The 23,209-nt window shown below is 40.6% G+C and overlaps 1 protein-coding gene and 2 long non-coding RNA genes across 6 annotated transcripts in view; 1 reads left to right on the plus strand and 2 right to left on the minus strand.

The window, feature by feature from the left end:
- Positions 1–23,209, minus strand: part of LOC309365482 — a 75,202-nt gene that overhangs the window by 41,013 nt on the left and 10,980 nt on the right. The window lies entirely within an intron of this gene.
- Positions 1–23,209, minus strand: part of LOC309364389 (uncharacterized protein) — a gene marked incomplete at its 3' end in the record, with an annotated part of 50,545 nt that overhangs the window by 20,045 nt on the left and 7,291 nt on the right. The window lies entirely within an intron of this gene.
- Positions 1–23,209, plus strand: part of LOC309365476 — a 40,604-nt gene that overhangs the window by 12,156 nt on the left and 5,239 nt on the right. The window contains exon 2 of the long non-coding RNA XR_014166183.1: positions 22,816–22,877. This is a non-coding gene — a long non-coding RNA (uncharacterized lncRNA). The remainder of the gene's footprint in view (positions 1–22,815; positions 22,878–23,209) is intronic.

The following is a 23,209-nucleotide window of genomic DNA, read 5'->3' on the forward strand; positions in this document are numbered from 1 at the left end:
AACTGACAGATATACAAGAAGCAGAAAAGTTCCTGAAAAGATATGAAAAAGACTTGGGTAGAGAAGAAGCAAGACAGCGAGGAGGTGATACAGATATAGAGGGGAAGGGAGGGATGGAGGGGAGAGGAGTCGAGGGGGAGGGGGGGAGTCAGAGGAAGAAGCGGGCGACATAAGATCGGAGGAGGAGGAGGAGGGGGAAGACAGAGAGACTAACAGACACAGAAGTACTAGAATTTAAATTAGAAATTAGGAAAAAGTGTATCCAGTTATAATTTGAAATGACTCTTAAGTTTCTATCGTGGAATGTGAATGGCTTTAATGAAAAGTCCAAGAGAAATAAATTTGAAAAAATCATAAAGAAAAAAAACATTGATGTCATTTGTTGCCAAGAAACCCATGTTGCCAAAAAACACAAACATATTTTAATAAATAAGAAGTTGGGAATAGAATTTATTAATTCAGACTCTAAGAAAAAAAGAGGGGTAGCAATCTACGTGAAAGAGAAACTGGAACCCAAACAAATTTGCAAGGATGAGGAAGGAAGAATCCTAGGAGTACAAATTAACTACCAGGGAGAAAAACTAAACGTGGTAACAGTCTACGCACCAAATTCAAACAGACTGGATTTTTTCAAAAAACTGGAGCAATTCTTACTAGATTTAGACAATAACAAATTGGTCTTACTTGGAGATCTAAATAGAGTACCGACACCAGAATTAGATAGAAGCGCAAGAAAAAAGAATTTAAACCAAGGGAAATTACCGAAATCGTTTAATGATCTTGAGGAAAATCTGGATTTAATTGATATATGGAGATACAAAAACCCCATGATAAAACAATTCACTCACTTCTCAGAACCACACCAGAGCTGGAGTAGGTTAGATCAGATATGGATATCAAGAGAACTAATAATAAGAGTGTCAAAATGTAAGATACAGCCCAGAACATTATCTGACCACAGCCCAATAACATTACAACTAAATGGGAAGACCCAGGGTCTATACAGATGGAGAATGAATGACTACCTATTCGAAAAAGAAGTGATCAAAAAAGCTAAAACTACCTTAAAAGACTATTTTGAATTAAATATCAACAAGGGGACAGGTATGGATATAGTTTGGGATGCCAGTAAGGCAGTGTTAAGAGGTTTCCTGATACAACAAAATAGCCAAAGAAAAAAGGCCAGAGAACAAAAAAAGAAGAATTAATTAATCAAATGAGAGAATGTGAGAAAAATATGATAGGAAAACCGAATGATGATGGCTACAAGCAACAATACAAGATGCTGCAAACACAATATTCAATATTAATAAGTCAAGAGGTGGAATGGGGAATTAAGTTAATGAAACAAGTTTTTCGAATCGGCAAATAAAACTGGAAAGTTCCTGGCGTGGCAACTGAGAAAAAGGAGAAAACTTAGTATTATTAACAAAATAAAAGTTGAAGAACAAGTTCTGGAGGATCCTAATGAAATAAAAAAGAACTTCCTCAAATTCTATGAAAATCTATACAAAAGAGAAGAAGAAGATTTAATAGGTGCAGGAAAATATCTAGAAGAAAATAGCCCCAACAACATATCGGAAGAGGAAAGAAGCGCCTTAAATAAACCCATAAAAGTAGAGGAAATTCAAGAAGCAATTAAGAGGATGAAACTGGGGAAAACCCCAGGCCCAGATGGGTTATCTGCCAAATATTACAAGGTCCTGGAAGAATTGATAACACTGGTGTTATGTGATGTAATGAATGAGATATTAAGAGGAGGAAAAACACCAACGTCTTGGAAAGAAGCATACATCACATTGATACCGAAACCAGATTCAGACGGACTTAACATTATGAATTACAGACCAATTTCACTATTGAATAATGATTATAAGATCTTCGCAGACATAATGGCGCACCGACTTAAAAAGTGTTTAGTCAATCTTATTCATATTGATCAGGCCGGCTTTCTACCCAATAGACAAATAAAAGATAACATAAGACATACAATAGACATTATTGAATACCTAGAATGCCACAATGAAATTCCCACAGCTTTAATGTTCATGGATGCCGAAAAGGCTTTTGATAATGTTTCCTGGGGTTTTCTGATAATATGTTTGGAAAGGTCAGGGATAGGGGGCTCATTCCTGGAAGGAATCAAAGCAATTTATACACAACAAAGTTTAGAATAAACAAAGATTAATTATTAATAATAATTTAACAGAACCCTTCGAAATTGCGAAAGGTACTCGACAGGGGTGCCCTCTGTCACCGCTACTGTTCATTATGGTGCTAGAGATAATTTCAAATAAGATAAGGAAAACCTCAGAGATTCGTGGTATAAAAATTGGAGTGAAAGAATATAAACTGAAAGCATATGCAGATGATCTTATGTTGTCGTTGGAAGATCCAAAAGAGAGCGTCGGCAAAGTGCTAGAGCTATTAGAAGAATTTGGAAAACTATCTGGATTTAAATTGAATAGAGCAAAAACCAAAATAATGACTAAAAACCTGGAAGATGAGATAAAAAACCATCTTGAAACTCAGACTGGGATTAAAATAACTAAAAAAGTAAAATATCTTGGAATCTGGTTAACGATGAAAAATATAAATTTGATCGAAAACAACTATAAGAACACATGGAAAGAAATAACGAAGGGCTTGGACACTTGGAACAGAATACACCTCTCTTGGCTGGGGAGAATGGCAGCAATTAAAATGAGCCTATTACCAAAATTACTATTTCTATTCCAAAATATACCGATAATCAGGGGAACCTCACTATTCAAAGATTGGCAGAGACCACTCTCTAAATTCATCTGGCAAGGGAAAAGACCAAGAATTAGATTTAAATTGCTCACAAATCAAAGAGATAGGGGTGGATTTGCGGTTCCAAATTTAAAGTTATACTATGAAGCTTCATGCCTTTGCTGGGTAAAAGAATGGATTGTCATCAAAAACAAAACCTGTTAGACTTAGAGAGATTCAATTTAAGATTTGGCAGGCATGCCTATCTATGGCAGGATAAGGGAAGGGTCCATAAAGGTTTTTCTAACCACATCTTTAGAGGGCCACTGCTAGAAGTGTGGGAAAGAAATAAAAAATTGTTGGAACAGAAAACCCCCTGGTGGTTATCACCAACTGACATTCTGACAATAAAAAAAACAAATATTGAAGGGGAAAGATGGACCTATGAAGATCTACTAGCAAAAACAGAGACTGGGTGGAGGATTTGACCATATGAAGAAATAAAAAAGAAATTGACTGGTTGGATCCAATATCACCAAATTAATTCCATGTGGACAGAAGATAAAAAGATTGGGATAAGTGAGAAAAAAATCTAGATTTCAGATCGAAATAATAGAAAGCAAAACAAAATTATTATCAAAAATGTACAACCAGTTACTTGAGTGGGATACCAAAGATGAGGACGTAAAGGAGGTAATGGTGAGATGGGCAGTGGACTTAGGATATAACATAGAGTTTGATAAATGGAAGGCATTATGGAGTAAAGGTATGAGCTTCTCGGCATGTATAACACTCAGGGAAAATATGTACAAGACGATGTACAGGTGGTATATAACGCCGGTAAAATTGGAAAAAAATTACAAAAAAGGTGACAAAATGTGCTGGAAATGCAAGAGCAAGGAGGGCGACTTCTATCATATGTGGTGGTCGTGTGAGGTGCTCAAAAAAAATTGGGAATCCATTTATAATGAACTAAAATGTTTTTTTAAATACACCTTCAGTAAAAAACCCGAAGCCTTCCTGCTGGGGATAATTGGTGAGGAAATCAAAAAGGAAGATAAAATATTTTTTCAATACGCAACAGTGGCTGCCAGAACCCTTATAGCACAGTATTGGAAAACATCAAAAACCCCAACTATAAAAGAGTGGCAATCCAAATTATTTGATTATCTAGAACTGGCAAAATTGACACAGAAAATAAGAAATCAAAAAAGCACAAAATTTAATAATGAATGGGATAAATTCAGGGTATATATGGAAACAGAGACAAAGGGAAAACAAAAATGTTAATAAAAAACACACATATATATGGAAAAATCACAGTAGGTATGAGACAACACTTGCTACGCAAAATGATTTTTTAAACTGAATGAGTGCGTAAACTACTTTTACATTTACTATAATAAGATTGTGTCATATCTTTATGAGGGAGTAGAAGGGATCTTACCAGGAATCCTATATTTAAAGAGGCTTAAGCAAGCCTGCAACAAGCTAACCACCGTGCAAATTTAAAAAGGGGAATGTTTGGAACTCTGCTAAGTTCTAGAACTGGCTAATGCAAGTTAGGAAGGATATCCTTCTCCTGCCTCCCTAAACATCCCCACACTTCCGACTCTCCCATTCTACGATTCTGTGATGGAAACTTGAGCCAAAGTGTTGCCACAGAAACTAGGGAGCTAAAGATGCTTTTCTGGCAGTGGGACAAAATGTCACGGCTAAAATCCTGAGAGGAGAAACCGGGAAATACTGGAAAACACTGGTTCCTTCCAGAAGGTTTTGTTCTTTTCTGCTGAGGCAGCTGGATTTATTATGATTTGCATTTTGTTATCTCAAGGTCACACTGAACCCATCCAGACATGGAGCTCCTTGGCATTGAAGACCAAGACGGGTTCCAGAAAGAGAGACTGAGGTGAATGTGTGGGTCATAAGCTGGGAGTCGTTGGAAAGGAGTCGCTGGGAGTGGCAGAAGGTTCTGTTGAGCAGGTGAGGGAAGAACAGGAGGAGAGAGAAAGAGCTCCATGGAAAGGCAAGGCTGCGTTGGGATGAGCTGGTGTGGGAATTATTGGCAGAGAAAAATGTACATCCAGCAAAAGGGGATGCAGTGCAACTCCTGAAACTGTTCATAACACAAGCTATGATCTCGTATGAGGAAAGGGATTTAATATGCATTCTTCCCCACCCCCAGGGGATTAGGAAAGAAGATTAGTAAAAGAAGAGGAAGCAGGATTGGATGAACATTGAAAGAGACAATAATTTTGGACTGCGACTTGACTGAGATTTGTTAGAACAGTTTTAATAAGGCTTTATAGAAACTGGACCTAGAAACTGGAGAAATACTAATTTGTATTACAGTGGTACCTCGGGGTAAGTACTTAATTCGTTCCGGAGGTCCTTTCTTAACCTGAAACTGTTCTTAAACTGAAGCACCACTTTAGCTAATAGGGGCCTCCTGCTGCCGCTGCGCCGCCGGACCACCATTTCTGTTCTCAGAAGCAAAGTTCTTAACCCGAGGAACTATTTCTGGGTTAGCGGAGTCTGTAACCTGAAGCGTATGTAACCTGAGGTACCACTGTATTAGATGATCACTGTCTGAGTGGTTAAGATTGCAAGGCTGGGCTGTGCGGGCACAATGTAGGAAAAGTGCCATCTTGCTGAAGGTTACTGGATACTAAATACAGCTGGGTTTATCCTGGAGAGCTTATTCTGAATAATTATTGCTACAGAGGAACTATCACTCAGGGTGGGAGACGAGGAGAAGGGGGGCACCCAGGGGAGAGCTGGGGGAGCCTGCCTTTCTATGTGTTGACAGATGATATGATATATATGATACAAATGTGATAAAAGGTATTTTTAGTTATTCTCCCCCGCCCATTCTCTTTTCTATACAAATATGTTTTGTAAAAGTTGTTTAATAATGTTTGCGTTATTGTTTTTCTTTTGGTTTTCCCTCTGTATGAATTCTTTGATGGGAAGTGAGAATATCTTTCCGATTGAAGCTCTTTCCACATTCCAAACACTGATATGGTTTCTCCCCTTTATGAATTCTTTGATGGAAAGTGAGAGTGGAACTGTGACGAAAGCTCTTTCCACACTTATGGCATTGAAAAGGTTTCTCCCCTGTATGAATTCTTTGATGGAAAGTGAGAGTGGAACATTGACGAAAGCTCTTTCCACATTCAAAGCACTGATAGGGTTTCTCCCCCGTATGAACCTTTTGGTGCGAAGCAAGACTCTGCCTGTAACGGAAGCTCTTTCCACATTCCAGGCATGGATATGGTTTCTCCCCTGTATGAATTCTGTGATGGGAAGTGAGCTGCACCCTCTCACTGAAGCTCTTTCCACATTCCAAGCACTGATAGGGTTTCTCCCCTGTATGGACTCTTTGATGGTATGTGAGCTGCATCCTCTCACTGAAGCTCTTTCCACATTCTAAGCACTGATAGGGTTTCTCCCCTGTATGAACTCTATGATGGCTAGTTAGATGGGAACTTTGACTGAAGCTCTTTCCGCATTCCAAGCACTGATAGGGTTTCTCCCCTGTATGAATTCTGTTATGGGAGGTGAGACTCTGTCTGTGACTGAAGCTCTTATCACATTTCAAGCACTGATAGGATTTCTCCTGTGTATGAACTCTATGATGCTTAGTTAGATTGGAACTTTGACTGAAGGTCTTTCCGCATTCTAAGCACTGATAGGGTTTCTCCCCTGTATGAATTCGTTGATGGGAATTGAGACTGGAACTGTGATGAAAGCTCTTTCCACATTCGAAGCACTGATAGGGTTTCTCCCCTGTATGGACTCTTTGATGACTAGTTAGTAGGGAACTTTGACGGAAGCTCTTTCCGCATTCTAAGCAATGATAGGGTTTCTCCCCTGTATGAATTCTGTTATGAGAAGTGAGACTCTGTCTATGACTGAAGCTCTTTCCACATTCGAAGCACAGATAGGGTTTCTCCCCTGTATGGACTCTTTTATGCTTTGTGAGGTTGGTCCTCTCTCGGAAGCTCTTTCCACATTCGAAGCACTGATAGGGTTTCTCCCCTGTATGGACTCTTTGATGAGAAGTTAGATTGGAACTTAGACTGAAGCTCTTTCCGCATTCTAAGCACTGATAGGGTTTCTCCCCTGTATGGACTCTTTTATGCTTTGTGAGGTTGGTCCTCTCTCGGAAGCTCTTTCCACATTCGAAGCACTGATAGGGTTTCTCCCCTGTATGGACTCTTTGATGAGAAGTTAGATTGGAACTTAGACTGAAGCTCTTTCCGCATTCTAAGCACTGATAGGGTTTCTCCCCCGTATGAACTTTTTGATGGGAAGTTAGATGGGAACTTTGACTGAAGCTCTTTCCGCATTCCAAGCATGGATAGGGTTTCTCCCCTGTATGAATTCTGTGATGGGAAGTGAGACCATCCTTCTGATTGAAGCTCTTTCCACATTCCAAGCACTGATAGGGTTTCTCCCCTGTATGAATTGTGTGATGGGAAGTGAGACCATCCTTCCGACTGAAGCTCTTTCCACATACCAAGCACTGATACAATTTCTCTCCACTGTGAATTCTTTTGTGTGAAGTGAGGCTATCCCTCCAAATGAAGCTCTTTCTTGGATGGGAGGTGGACTGGGAGCTCTGATGGATGTTCTCTCCATACTTTGAATATTTATAAGACTTCTCCGCTATGTGGATTCTGTTGTGTTCCCCCTTGTTCTCCCCTTCCAATTGATCACCATCTGCAATGAAGAGAAAAGCTAATTAGAGCCTCGGGAAGAACAAAGTTAATGAATGCTTGTGATAGAGGAAGAACTGAAGAGAGTTAGATGTGTTTAGCCTGAATTAGGCCTTGAGTCACTTGAGCTACTAGTCTCAATGCCAGAGCTGACTTAGCAGTTGAGCTGCTCAATTATGGTCGCAACACGTGGCTAATTAATATAGATAATGTGCTATTATTAGTAGTTGATTGTCATCTAAAATTTACAAATCATAAACTTCAAAATAATATATACATATACATATATACATATATATACACACACACACACACACACACACACACACATATATATATATCAATCAGTCCATAACCAAGTAGTCAATGTAATGGAATGCTGGTGGGGAACACCACGATGTCTTTCAACGGATGATGTCCAAGACATCCGGATTGAATCAACTGTTTCGAAGATGAATCTTCGTCATCTGATGATGAAATTGAATACATTACATATAATGAATGACAACAAAAATAATACTGAGCAACCTGCATATTAAATAAAGAATAATGAATAAAAAATACATACCAAATAATTTTAGACAGCATTTCCAAGCAGCCCTATTGCTTCTAATACACTACTAAGATGTTCCCCTAAAGATAATACCACATCATCTGCAGAGGACTTCAGTCTGTCATTTTGTTGCCCCACCCTCACCTCCTTTTATATCTGGAGTTTTCCTTATTCTTGATAATACATAGATAAGTGTCCCCTTCTGTATCTTACATTTCTCTAAGACAGTATCATTCACAATCATGCTTGCCATGTGTCAGTATAGATTGTCTTATTTCCCTTTAGAAAAGTCTCTCCAATCCCTGGCTCCTGCAGGAGGGAGTTCCAGTTTTACCTACGCACTGTGAAAGTTATAAGTTTAACGTACGTAAAGCACGCTGCGATGGAGACAAGACTGGTGTTCCTCCTTTGGGAAGGGATGGGCGACCTGGGGACTCCAAAGGCTATGGGCTTGTTTTCTAATAGCAGCAGCAGCTGCAGAGAAACTCCAGGATGGGGAACATCCTTGAAAGCTCACGCGGGGATCCGATAGAGAAAAGTTTCTTTTAATTTCCTGCCAATTTTTTTCATAATTGTCTTTTAAAATATTTATATATTTTTGCAGTTATCCAAACTCCTAAATATTTTAAAAAAATTTTATATGCCTCTATCCCTACCATCTTTGTGTGAAATATTGCTCAGGGTGAAGGCCCTGCAGGCTTCCGTGGCGCCTCTCTGTTTCTTCTGACCTCTGAACACAGCAGAGTAAACACAGCGAATTGGCCTTCTGCCCTCTGTGGTTTGCATAGTGTGCATAAATCAAGAGCCCACTCAGCTTCTTTCTATTCTAGAAGCTTTATTTTTACAGCAGTATAAATCAGCCAGAGTCCAGCAGGAAAAACATCTCCGGCTCGGACAAAAACAAAAGCAGAATACAGAACAACGAAACAGATCCCGAATGTAGGATCTCTCCGCCCCTCAGAGGCAGGACGATGGAACTGAGCCGTTTAACCCTGTAAGCTCTGGTTCCCCTCACACCCCCTCTCATCCTGCGCTGCTGGGGGGCTTGTAAGTACCACCACTTACCCCAAAACCAAACCTTCACACAACTCGCCATGATGCTAGCTCAAAGGTTTTGTGAACCCATCTGCCAGGTTCTTATGGCTTGGACAGTACTGCAACTTCACCAAGCCTGATTGGACACTCTGACACACATTCTGGAAACATATGTCCAGATGTTTGGTTCTGGCCTTAAATTGCCCAGACTCTGCCAACTTCAGACAGGGTTGATTGTCCTCCCAAACAGTGCTGGGCAAGCAACATTCCCCAGAGATTTCTTGAACCAGACATCTGTAGAACTCCAGTTCCCGGCACAGCTCTGACAGTGCACTGAACTCAGCTTCAGTAGAGGACAGCGCAATGAGACTCTGCTTCTGGAACTTCCACCCAACTAGAGATTCCCCAAATTTTATGACCATCGCAGATATGGACTTCCTGTCATCCAGATTTGCCCACTCGCTATCTGTTCAGCACATGAGCTTGGCGTCACCTGTAGCTGACAGTTTGAGACAGAAGTCTTTGGTATCCTGCAGGTATCTCAGCACCCGCTTAATACCATTCCAGGCATTTACACTGGTCTTTGTAGCTTCCCTGCTGAGCAGATTGGTAGCAAAAGCAATGTCTGGCCTGCTCCACTGGGACAGATACAATAGACTACCCAGAGCTTACTGAAAGACCTCAGCGTTCTCAAACTCAGCACATTCTGCTAGCTGACTGTTTTTCACGTAGCCTGTCTCCATGGGTGTCCTAACCCCTGCACAATCAGACATCCTGAACTTCTCAAGCAACTGCTCAATCTTGCCTTTCTGAATGAGCAAGAAACTTCCATCTTCAGGCCTATCTGTACACACAGATAAATCTTTACTGCACCCATATTCTTGAGTTGGAAATGTTTTCCAAGCTGTTTGGCAAACTTCTGCACCTGTTTGTTTGCCCGTGAAACATGAATGATGTCGTCAACAAAGACCAAGACCAGTTCTTGTGACTCTTCTGACCCCTCGAGGTACAGGCAGCTGTCAGCAAGACTCTTCTTGAAACCTAACCTCTCTAAGGCTTCATTCTGACACAAGTCCCAATTCCTGGCTGATTGTTTCAGCCGGTAAATTGACTTGTGCAGTTTCCACACAGTTCCTGGCCCATTGCCCTCAAACCCTGGAGGAGGAAGCATGCACAGATCCTCCTGGAGGTCTGAGTTCAAATAGGCCACATCCACATCAAAGTGATGCACCGGAAAACCTCTTTGTGCAGCAATGGCTAAGAGCATGCGCAGAATTTCACTTCTGGAAGTGGGAGCATATACCTCAGTGTAATGCAGCCCCTTCCACTGCGTGAACCCTCTGGCTACTAGTCTAGCCTTGTACTGTGGTTCTCCAGTTGCTGTGGGTCTAAGACGGTAAACCCAGTGACTGCTCACAGCTTGTTTGTCCGCTGGCAATGTCGTGAGGGAGAACACACCTAGAGACTCCATTGAGCTCATCTCCTTCTGCATTGCCTCATGCCATTTCCTGGCTTCTTCCTGAGGCGGTTTCTGAACATTCTCAAAACTCTCAGGTTTACATTGAGCCATACCTACCCACACGTTTGTGACTGCAAATGTGTCCGGAGGTTTGCCTTTCGTGGTGTGAGCTGAACGTCTCAGCACAACTTCAGGTACCCCCTCTGACCCACTAGGGCCAGCCAGAACATCCTTGCTGTAAGAGAGCTCCCCCTATGATTTGCTGTGCCTTCCGTACTTCTCAGCTGGACCTGTGGGTGAGGAAGGAGCACTTCTCCGCTCAAGCTTCACAGTTTTGGGAGAAGCTCTTCCCGGTATCTGCTCTGGGTCGGGACTCTGTGCCTCAGCAGCAGGTTCAACCTCTACCTCTTCCTCATCAGCAGAGTCAAGCAGACGCACTGAAAAAATATCAGGATTCCCATGTATCCACCCACTCCGTTCATAGAACTCAGCACTGCTGCTCAGTAGAATCCTGTTGGATAGGCAAATCTCCACCCCTTGGTCCCTGGCTCATATCCACAGAAAATCATCTTTTGGGACCTAGGGCCACCCTTTCTGCGTTTGGCCTTTGGCACAAGGACCCAAGCATCGCAGCCAAACACACAGACAAAATGCACCTTGGGCTTCTTGCTTTGCAGCAGAAAATAGGATGTGTCCCAGAACAGAACAGAACAAACGATTCAGAGTGAACAAAGAAGTTTGCCATGCTTCTCCCCAAAACCTCTGGGGGAACCCAGCATCAAAAAGCAAAGCATTCTGTTGGGGACAGTGCGGAACTGTCAGCCTATGACATACTCCCTTCTGGCGGAAGAAACTGCAGCACAGACCCGGTGAACTCCCCATGTTGGGGAGAAGTATGGCGAACTTCTTCGTTCACTCTAAATAGGGGGTTCTGAAAGTCTCTCCCCGAGCTTTGAAACTCTGGGTCTTTGCAATGTTTCTTCAGAAATTCCTGTACCTGACTCTCTGACATTAATCTGAACCTCTCTCTCCTATAATTTTTTTTAAAAATAATATTTATTAAAGTTTTCAAGAATACAGAAAGAAAAGATTAGGATACATTCAAGGCCTTATTTTCATACACCCGCTTTCCAGGGCTCCCTCCTTCCCCCACCCCTACCATATTCCCCTATCATATTATTGGCTCCACAAGCTCTTGATTCTAATTAAAACTTAATTTGTTATAAACCATTCTTCAAATTTAAATTTAAATTTATACAATCCTCATCAATACCCTTAATAAAAAACAAAAATTCTCTCCCTAGGACCCACCGCCTTTCCATTCCACAATTTCCCCTTTTTTTTTAAAATGATAAAGACACCCCACACAATAGAAATATAAGAAATAAGAAATAAGAAATATCATAGATGAAAGAAAACCAATTCAGAAAATAGTTAACAAGCCTTTGGATTCTAATTCTCCCCCCCCCCCCGTCCCCGGTTTAATTTCCCCCTGACCACCAATCCATGTTGTCTGCCTGGAATTCTTAAAGTCCATAAATCACTTCCCCCCCCCCAACTCCTTGCTGGCTTTTTCTTTTTATAATTATTTTTACCCCATACATAACCTGAGAGCAAATTTATACTTATTTTTAAAATTATTTTTAAACCATTAAACTTCAAATCTTTTTTTTTTTAATATTTTTATTCATTTCACCAACATAGACAATAACAAAAACATACAAAACAAAAACAACAACAACAAAACAACACTAACACTAATGTGACTTCCCCAAACCTCCCCTTCACTGCATCCTTAGTTTTAAAGTGTTAATTCTTAGCAAACCTTTGTTCAATTTCAAAACTCTTTTTCCTTAAGTTTTCTCATGTTTCAAATTTAACCGCTATGATTCTGTATCTCATACCTTTTGACATTTTAACATTCCAAAATTTTACAACAATTCTTAAGATAGATTTTAAACTTCCTCCAGTCCTCTTCCACCGTCTCTCTCCTCTGGTCACGAATCCTGCCGGTCATCTCAGCCAGTCCCATAAATTCTGTCACCTTGATTTGCCATTCTTCCAGAGTAGGTAGTTCTTGGGTCTTCCAATACTTTGCCAGTAGAATTCTTGCCGCCGTGGTTGCGTACATGAAGAATGTTCTGTCTTCCCTTGGTACCGTTTGGCCGACCATGCCCAGGAGAAAAGCCTCCGGTTTTTTAACAAATGTCCACTTAAGGATTTTCTTAATTTCATTATAGATCATCTCCCAGTAGGCCTTAATCTTTGGGCAGGTCCACCAAAGGTGGTAAAAGGTTCCTTCACATTCATTACATTTCCAGCAATTATTATTGGGCAAATGATATATCTTTGCTAGCCTGGTTGGGGTCATGTACCACCTATAGATCATTTTCATTATGTTCTCTTTTAAGGCACTACATGCTGTAAACTTAATGTCTGTGTTCCATAACCTTTCCCAGTCTGCAAACATAATCTCATGACCAATGTCTTGTGCCCATTTAATCATCGCTGATTTTACTGTTTCATCCTGTGTGTTCCATTTCAGCAACAAATTATACATTCTAGACAAAATCTTAGTATTGGGCTCCAATAATTCTGTTTCTAACTTTGACCTCTCCTTCTGAAATCCTACTTTCCTGTCTTGTTTGAACGTCTCATTAATCTGCTGGTAATGTAACCAGTCTCGGACTTTAGGTTTCAGTTTCTCCATACTCTGTAATTTAATCTTTTCACCATCATATTCTATGATTTCACCATATTTTGGCCAGTCTGGATCCATATTAAGTTTTTTTACCGCCTTGGCTTCCAGGGGTGACAACCACCTGGGGGTTTTGTTCTCCAACAAATCTTTATATCGGTTCCATACATTAAACAATGCTTTCCTGACAATGTGGTTTTTGAAACCTCTGTGCACCTTTACCTTGTCATACCATAAATATGCATGCCAGCCGAAATTATTATCATATCCTTCTAAATCTAAGATGTCTGCATTCTCAAGAAGTAGCCATTGTTTCAACCAGCAAAAAGCTGCTGCTTCATAATAAAGTCTTAAGTCCGGCAGGGCGAAGCCCCCTCTTTCCTTTGCATCTGTTAAAATTTTAAATTTTATTCTGGGTTTTTTGCCCTGCCAGACAAAATTAGATACATCTTTCTGCCACCTCTTGAAACAGTCCATTTTATCCAAAATTTGCAGTGTCTGGAATAAAAACAACAATCTCAGCAATACGTTCATCTTAATAACAGCAATTCGGCCTAACAAGGAAAGTTTCAACCTAGACCATATGTCAAAATCTTTCTTAACTTCCGTCCAACATTTCTCATAGTTATCTTTAAATAGATTCGCATTTTTAGATGTTAGATTCACCCCCAGATATTTAACTTTTTTTGTTATTTCCAAACCGGTTTCCCTTTGAAAATTCTCTTTTTCCCCCAGCGTCAGATTTTTCCCCAACACCTTTGTCTTTTGCTTATTTAGTTTAAAACCTGCCACTTGACCAAATTCTTCAATGAGTTCTAGGATCCTTTTTGTGCTGGCTTCAGGTTGTTACAAAGTCAGAACTAGATCGTCTGCAAATGCCCTCAACTTATAATGCTTTGTTCCCAATCTTATTCCTTCTACCTGCTGGTCCCTTCTAATCATATTCAACAGTACCTCCAGGGCTGATATAAACAATAGGGGGGACAATGGGCATCCCTGTCGTGTTCCTTTTTCTATTGGGATTTCGTCCATAACCATACCATTCACAATTAGTTTAGCTCTTTGTTCAGAATATATAGCACCTATACCGTTTTCAAAGTTTTGGCCTACCCCCATCCCTTGGAGATTCCTCTTCATGAAACTCCAACAAATGTTGTCAAAGGCTTTCTCCGCATCCACAAAGATCAAAACTGCTTTTCTATTAATGTCAGACTCCAACAGTTCCAGAATGTCTATAATATTCCTCACATTGTCTGACATATGTCTCCCAGGGAGAAAGCCTGTTTGGTCTTTATGAATCTCCTCTTGTAGCACTTTTTTGAATCTTTTTGCTAAAATGTCTGCAAAGATTTTGTAACTTCAAATCTTTAATGAAACTCCCCCCATTGTTCTTCCCAAATTGTAGTCCAGTTTCCTCTTGTTCCGCTGCTAAAACGTTCTAGTTCAGAAATTTAATAAGTCTGCAGGATTATTGTTATTCAGGAACAAAAACTTGCGTTCAGTCCCTTTCTTTCTTCAATAGAAAATTCTATTGTCTCCTTTAGTTAAACACCCTGTAGACACAATATTGTTTCCGTTTTGCAGTTTTCCCAGGAGATAACCAGTCCTGTAAAATTCCAATGGTATTTTTCCACTTACGACCTTCTTTGTAGTGTCCCGAAACTCCTCTAGGGGGATTGTTGTAACTTTGTTTTCTCTAGTCCAAAAGTCCGATTGTTGTCCATATTTTCGCCATTTTGTATCCAATTTTTAACGGATTGTAGCAAATTATAACAAGATTAACCAGCAAGGTCCTCATAATAAAGTCCTCTTTGAATTTCCAACTTTGACAGTTACTTTGACAGCTGTCAAAAATCTCCTTCGCTTTTCGCCAGGCTCTCTCCTCAATACTCTCTCCTCAATCACCCCGGTTCCCAGGGGGGGGTTTACATTTCCTTCTCCCTCAATTCTTCCTCCAGCACAGTTCTTATGATTTCCCATCGTGGAATTCTTAGTTTTTGTCAGCGATACAATTCTTTTTGGACCTTGGTCTCCCAGTCCTTGTTTTGGAAGATTTACAATAGGGAGGGGGACTGACTTCCTTTTTAGATCCCCCCCCCCCGCTCGTATCAAATCCGAATTTTTTTTTCTCATTTTAAACCCGGTTTCCAAATTACTCACGGGTTATTATTGAAAGTCCGAATTCTCAATGGAAGAAGTCAGCGCTCTCCGCCGGATGGCATGCGGCTTCGCTCGGCAGGGATAGCGGTGGACTCAAAGCACCACGCTTCTCCCTGGCACCCGATCCGTAGCCTTTAAAAAGGCTCCTTCACGAGTCGGGAGGGCGCTAGCGGTGCCAGCCGAGTCTCCATGTCCACGGCCTCCGTGGCCGTGGTTTTTAAGGGTCCCCGCATCGCCGGTGCGGTAGGACCCAGCCCCTGCCGAGCAGGCTCCCTCCGGAGCTCGGAGGGAGTCCGCCATTCGGCGATGGCGCCAACCCGGAAGTTCCTCTCTCTCCTATAATTAAAGGAAACTCCCTCCGAGAATTCCCATTTGTAATTTATTCCTGCTCCTCTTAGAATTGATGTCAGGTTTCAATATTTCCTTCTCTTGACTCTCAATTTAAATGGGATTTCTTTAAAAATGTCAATTTTCTGCCCTTCAACCACCAGGTCATCCTCAAAGCTTTCTGCATTACTGCATCTTTCCTTTTCCTTGTTGTAAAAGTCAAGAGTATGTCTGGTGGCTGTCTTTTCTCTCTTGAACCTCGGGTCCAAACTCTGTAAACATTCTCTTTTTTTAAAAAAATATTTTTATTGAGTTTCTTTTCTTATAATCCAAGTTATACAGAATAAAGAAAGAAAGAGAAGACAGAAAAAAAGAAAAAATATAAAAAATCCAACTTTCCTTAATATTTTTTAACAAACCAACTGGACTTCCCTACATCCTCCAAACCCTGCATTCTTTGTAATACAAACATCAGCAATTTGTTACCTTGTTTCATAACTTACTGTATCTTTCAATTTATCATGTTTCTAAATTCAGAATGTTATGTCCCAGTTCTTATGTGTTTAAATTAAACATAATAAAGTTATTTCATAATTCCACCTCTTATTTCTTGTACCTTCGTTTTCATTTCGCCTAATCAAGTTGCTGAAGCTAAAATTTCCTAAATCGTGCATTTTCTTAACGTTCATACAGCTTATAATGTTTTTGCAAATAGTCCTTAAATTTTTTCCAGTCCTCTTCCATTGTTTCTTCTCCCAAGTCTCGGATTCTGCCAGTCATTTCAGCCAGTTCCATATAGTCCATCAACTGCGTCTGCCATTCCTCCAGCGTGGGTAAATCTTGTGTCTTCCAATACTTTGCGATAAGAATTCTTGCGGCTGTGGTAGCGTACATAAAGAAAGTTCTATCCTTTAACACTTTCTGGTCCACGATGCCCAGACGAAAGGCCTCTGGTTTCTTGGGAAAGGTATACCTAAATACCTTTTTTAACTCATTGTAAATCACCTCCCAGAAGGCCTTCACTTTTGGACAAGTCCACCAGAGGTGAAAGAATGTCCCTTCCACCTCCTTACATTTCCAACATTTATTATCAGACAGGTGATATATCTTAGCAAGCTTGACTGGGGTCATGTACCACCGGTATACCATTTTCATAATGTTTTCCTTCAAGGCATTACATGCCGTGAATTTCATTCCAGTGTTCCATAACCTTTCCCAGTCCTCAAACATGATGTTATGCCCAATATCCTGTGCCCATTTTATCATGGCAGAGTTAACTGTCTCATCCTGTGTATTCCATTTAAGCAGCAAGTTATACATTCTCGAAAGTATCTTATTTTTTGGTTCTAGCAATTCCGTCTCTAGTTTCGATTTTTCCACCTGGAACCCAACCTTTTTGTCCATTTTAAAAATCTCTTGAATTTGAGCGTAATGCAGCCAATCTCGCACCTTATTTTTTAATTTTTCCAAGCTCTGCAACCTCCAATTGTCTCCAGTTTTTTCAATTATTTCCCAGTATTTTGGCCAGTAGGCCTCCATGTTAAGTCTTTTACGGGCCTTAGCCTCCACCGGTGATAGCCACCTCGGGGTCTTACCCTCTAATAAGTCTTTGTATTTTGTCCAGACCATAAATATTGCTCTTCTGACAACATGGTTTTTAAACAATCTGTGAACTTTAACCTTGTCGTACCACAAATATGCATGCCACCCAAAAGCATTATCGAACCCTTCCAGATCCAGGACATCAGTGTTCTCCAGCAGAAACCAATCTTTCAACCAGCAGAAGGCTGCAGATTCATAATATAACCTCAAGTCCGGCAGGGCAAACCCCCCTCTTTCTTTTGAATCAGTTAGTATTTTAAACTTTATTCGGGGCTTTTTGCCCTGCCAGACAAACTTAGAAATATCCTTCTGCCATTTTCCAAAACATTCCACTTTGTCCACGATCTGTAGGGCCTGGAACAAAAATAGCATTTTTGGCAATACATTCATCTTTATAGCTGCAATTCGACCCAACAAGGAAAGTTTCAATCTTGACCAAATTTCCAAATCTCTTTTGATTTCTGACCAACATTTTTCATAGTTATCTTTAAACAAATTCAAATTTTTGGAGGTCAAATACACCCCCAGGTATTTCACTTTTTTAACCACGTTTAGTTCTGTCTCTTTCTGAAACTCATCTGTTTCTGTAGATGTCAAATTTTTAGCTAAAACCTTAGTTTTTTGCTTGTTCAACTTGAATCCTGCCACCCGACCAAATTCAAAGATCAGTTCTAAAACTCTTTTTGTACTAGATACTGGCTCCTGTAATGTTAATACCAAATCATCTGCAAATGCTTGCAGTTTATATTGTTTCACTCCGACCTGGATTCCTTTTACCAACCGGTCCTCCCTAATCATGTTCAAAAGCAGCTCCAGGACTGAAATGAATAATAGAGGGGATAGGGGGCACCCCTGCCATGTCCCTTTTTCAATTTTGAACTCCTCTGTCACCACATTGTTCACTATCAATTTAGCTTTTTGCTCTGAGTAGATTGCTTCTATTCCATTTTCAAACCCCCGCCCCACTCCCATCCCTTCCAAGTTTTTCTTCATAAACATCCAGGAGATGTTGTCAAAGGCTTTCTCCGCATCAATAAAAATTAACACCGCTCTCGTATTAATATTTGTTTGTAAAAGTTCCAAAATGTCAATGTTTCTTGTGTTGTCAAACAGATGCCTACCAGGGAGAAAGCCCGCCTGGTCCTTATGAATCACTCCATTGAGTACTTTTTTAAACCTACTTGCCAAAATATCCGCAAAAATTTTGTAATCCACATTTAGGAGTGAGATGGGACGGTAGTTCTTAAGTTGAGTCTTTTCAGTTTCTAGTTTGGGTATCAATGTGATGAAGGCTTCTTTCCACGTTTCCGGTGCCTTCTTCCCCTCCATAATCTGGTTGCAGACCTCCATCAAAGGTTGTGTCAGATAGTCTTTCAAAATCTTATAATATTTGGAGGTAAGTCCATCAGGGCCTGGAGATTTGCCTAATTGCAAGTTCTGTATGGCACCTTCAATTTCCTGTTGTGTTATTTTGCAGTTCAGGGTTGTTCTCATTTCCTGAGGTAATTTTGGTAGTCCATTAGTTTTTAGAAATTGATCCACCTCAAGCTCTTTCTGCGGCCCCTGTGCATAAAGTTCTTTAAAGTATCTCTGGAAACACTTTCTAATTTCTTCCGGTTTCTGATCGATTCTCCCTTCAATCTCTAGATTTGTAACTGTATTTAATTTTTGTCTCTTTTTTAACTGCCATGCTAGCAGTTTCCCACATTTATTCGCTGATTCAAAAGATCTTTGCTTCATTTGTTTGATTTTTCATTCAACCTCTTGGTTTATCAATTTCGAATATTGTGCTTGGAAAAATTTCACTTCTCTCAGCACCTCCTTCGACTTAGGCCTGGATCTTAGTTTTTTCTCTCCTTCTCTTATTTTTTCCAATATCTTCTCCTTCTTTTCATTCCAGAGTCTTTTCTTAATCGTATTTTGTTGTATCAGAAACCCTCTCATAACTGCTTTACTTGCGTCCCAGATTGTCCTTTTTTCCACCGTGGTATTTAAATTTATCTCAAAATAGTCTTTTAAAGTTTTTTGGGCCTTCTTCACAATCTCCTGATCTCTTAATAAGGTGTCATTCATTTTCCATCTGAAAGAACCGATTAAATTGAGTCTCAATTCCACTTTCAAAGCATTATGGTCGGAGCAGGTTCTTGGGCAGATTTCCACTTTTCTAGTCTTAGGTGCCAGTCCTCTAGTTATCCATATTTGGTCGATTCGTGTCCATGACAGGTGAGCCTCAGAAAAGAAGGTTCCTTCTTTTCCTAGGGGGTTCTTTGTCCTCCATATGTCAATCAAATACATATTGTCAGTCATTTCAAAAAAAGTTTTAGGTAGCCTGCCATCTTTCGTTATGTTTTGACTTTGTGACTTATCCATGTTTACAGATACAACCCCGTTCATATCTCCCATCATAATGATGTTGTTATAGTATAAATAGTCCAGCATAATCTCATGCAGCTTCTTAAAAAATTCTGATTTCCCATCGTTTGGTGCATAAATTCCTAATATCAAAAATTTCTCTCCTTGTGTCTGAATTTCAATCGCCAAAATTCTACCTTGTTCATCTTTAAATAAAAATTTCGGTGACAGGCTCTCCTTTGCATATATCACCACTCCTCTTTTCTTAACTCTGTCCGATGAAATGAATTCCTGGCCTAGTCTTTTGTTAATTAACACTTTTCTGTGGAGCCTGGTCACATGGGTTTCTTGCAAGCAAATAATGTCCAATTGTTCTTTTTTCAAAATGTGAAATACTTTTCTTCTTTTTTCCGGGGAATTTCCGCCATTTATATTCCAACTGAGTAGCTGCAGAGACATCCTGGATTAATTCGTAGATCCTACAATGGGGTATCTTCTTTTTCCTCCGATCCCGGAGGTGGTAACGCTGGTCCAGCTCCAGGCGGTATAGGTCCAGGTAATGGTGGTGGCCAAGATGCTGTTGCTCCTTTTTGAAGGTCTTCCCCGTGGTCGTGCAGGAACTTTTGCTGGTCTTCTGGTGTTTTGATTCTAACTTTTCTTCCTTTGTAGGTAAATGATAGTCCTTGCGGGAACTCCCACCTATAAGGGATTGTGTTGTATCTCACCAATTTAGTCAGTTCTATATAGGTGGCTCTAAGATCCAATAGCTGTTTCGGTATGTCTCTGTAAATTTCAGCCTTTTTACCTTGTATCTCAAGTGTTTTTTTAAAATGTAGGCCCAGTATCTTGTCTCTTTCTTCCCTTGATCTCAGAATAATCAAACAGTCTCTGGACTTGTCTTTCTTTACCAATCTTCCCAGTCTGAATGCTGTTACAATTTTAAAATCCTTGTCTTCTTCTATACCCCAGAATTTAGAAAATACAGATGTCAAATAGCCACTCAGATCTTCTTGTTCCAGTTCTGGGATAGCTCTCAGCCTGAGATTATTCTCCCTATTTTTCAGTTCAACCATTGACAGGTAGGCAACAAGTCTGTAAACATTCTCAAAACATTCTTCCATTCCTTCTTGTATCCCCATCCATTCCCCCAATATTCCACCCTGATAGCTAGCAAGGCCTTGCTCCTCTTCTCTTTCCAATAACCCTCTTATTCGTACCATGTTAGCATTCAATTTTAATTGAAAAAGTAAATTCTGTTGTTCCAGTTCATCCTGTCTTTCTGCCAGGCCCCCTATCGCTCCAACCAAAACCAGTTGATCTTCCTTTAATCCCTCAGTCGACTCCACTCTTTTTTCTAATTTTTCTGCCTTTACCTCCAAAGCATTTACTTTTTCATCCAGTTTATCAAATTTCTGCAACAATATTTCCTTGGTGTTCTCTATGTCTGATCTTCCATCCATAAATTGTTTGTTCATAGTCTGCTCCAGCCCTTTCCTGAATTCTGCAAAATGTAAAGCCATACGTTCAGCAATTTCTGTTTTTGGAGTTTTTTCTATCTCCTCTTGTGCTGAACCTCTCCTTCTTTCTGATACTCTCTGTTTTACTGGCTCTTGTTTAGATTTCTCTTCCATGTCAGTTCTCAAAACAAACTGTTCCCAAACACTTCTGTCTCAAGGACACTTCAGCCCTCCTGTCTTTTTTTCACTCTTGCCTTGTATACAACAGTTCTCCCATCAATCCAATTCCCACACCCTTTTAAACCAAACTGTAACAACACTTTCAAACTTACAGAATTATAAAAGTTCCACAATATCCAAGAGAGCGAAAAGAGGGCAAAATCACCTTTATATACAATCTACAAAAAAGCAGGCCACAACAAACTTACTGTTACATTGTCTCTTGATTATGATTAGCACTTGCCAAACTTCTAGTTATATTATAATCCACAATGTGTCTTATAATCCAAAATATTTACACTGTGAGTTCAAATATTTTCCAGACATATTTATAATCCAAATTAGATTTGTAATCCAAATGGTAATTGTAATCGAATATACTGTGTCCAGTGTATAAGGCGACTTTTGAACCCCGGAAAATTTTCGGTGCCTTATACGCCGGATATGGGTTGTGCGGAGCTGAGCCCACCCCCTGTTGCTGCCCAGCGTATTAGGCAACTGGGCTTATAAGACGAACCCCCAAATTGCAGCTGCCAATAGGCTAGAATCTACGGTATATAGGCTATTTCTATCAGTTTTTATTCAAATACAGGCCCCGTCCCCGTCCCCGCCCCTTCTCCTACTAAGGCTCTTACCAGGCACCTCCCCTCCCTGGGATTACCTCCCAGTTATGGAAAAGTGTCCTCCTGCCAAGTTTTGGTAGGACTTGCCAAGATCCAGGGTCCCTTTTAGAGGTTTTTTAAAAAAGAATTTGCAATGTTTCCAAGCCTTTCAGTGCTTTCATTCATAAAATCTGCATCCCCATTCAAAAAAACAGAGTACTCCAATCACTTCCTGTATCTTCCTTTTAAGGAATCAAAGAACAAAGAGCTACAGTTTCTTCTTGTATCCAGAGTACATAGTGTTAATAGGTAGCAAAGTAACAAAGTGCAGTTTAAAAAGTATCTAAAGACTGATGTGTCTCCAAAGATTCTTTTCCCATTCACAAGCTTGTATTGCAAAATCTTCCCTCCAAAAGACGGAAGCTGACTTCCTGTTTAGATTCCGTCTTTGCCAAATCTAAATTAAATCCAATTATTTTTATTTTGAAAAGTCCATTGTTGTTGACAATACCTTTTTTCCTTTGAAAGTCTGCTGCTTCAGGTGGCGATTTGTGGTTTCAGGTTTCTGAGCTGCTCTGGAGCCATGTGCAGGCTCAAGCCACTGTCTGTCTGTCTGTCTGTCTGTCTGTCTCTCTCTCACACACACACGCACACACCCCACACGCTGCCGATGCAGCGACAGGGCTCTGGCAATCCGGCGAGCCTCTTCACGCCCGGCTGGTCCCCTCCACACCCCACTACCTGTGAGGCAGTTTTTTGGGGGGTTGTCTAACCCTGGCACTCACCCCCATTGCTCAAAAGCCCTGGTAACAGACGTCTCACACCACATCGCCATTTCCCTCGCCATTTCCCTTCGCAGACAAAGGAAAGTCCAGGATCCCGGAAGTCCAGGATCAGGTTACTTTCAAGAGTCATGGCTTCTAGTGCTGCCCAATGGATTGGTAAGTTTTCTGACATTGGTAGAGCATTCAATCACGGTGCTGGTTTTAAGACATTTTGAACTGCCAATAGATCATGGTGGTCAGGGAGCAGTGATGTATTCCTAGCCCAAATTGCCTGCAGATAACAAAGGCGCAGGCAGGCAGGCAGGTGGAGGAGCCCAAAATGGTGCCCCCCTGAACAAGCCCATCAGATAACATAGCATCATCAGATAACATAGCATGCTCATCATCAGATAACATAGCATGTCCATGGCTACAGCCTGCACCAAAAAAATCACGCACCCACTGTGGCCTGGGGCCACAATGGTGCAAAAACGTGGTTACAAAGCACGGATCCACATGGATCCTCA

The sequence above is a fragment of the Podarcis melisellensis genome (genome assembly GCF_964234715.1).
Source record: "Podarcis melisellensis genome assembly, chromosome: 2".
NCBI classification, from domain to species: Eukaryota; Metazoa; Chordata; class Lepidosauria; order Squamata; family Lacertidae; genus Podarcis; species Podarcis melisellensis.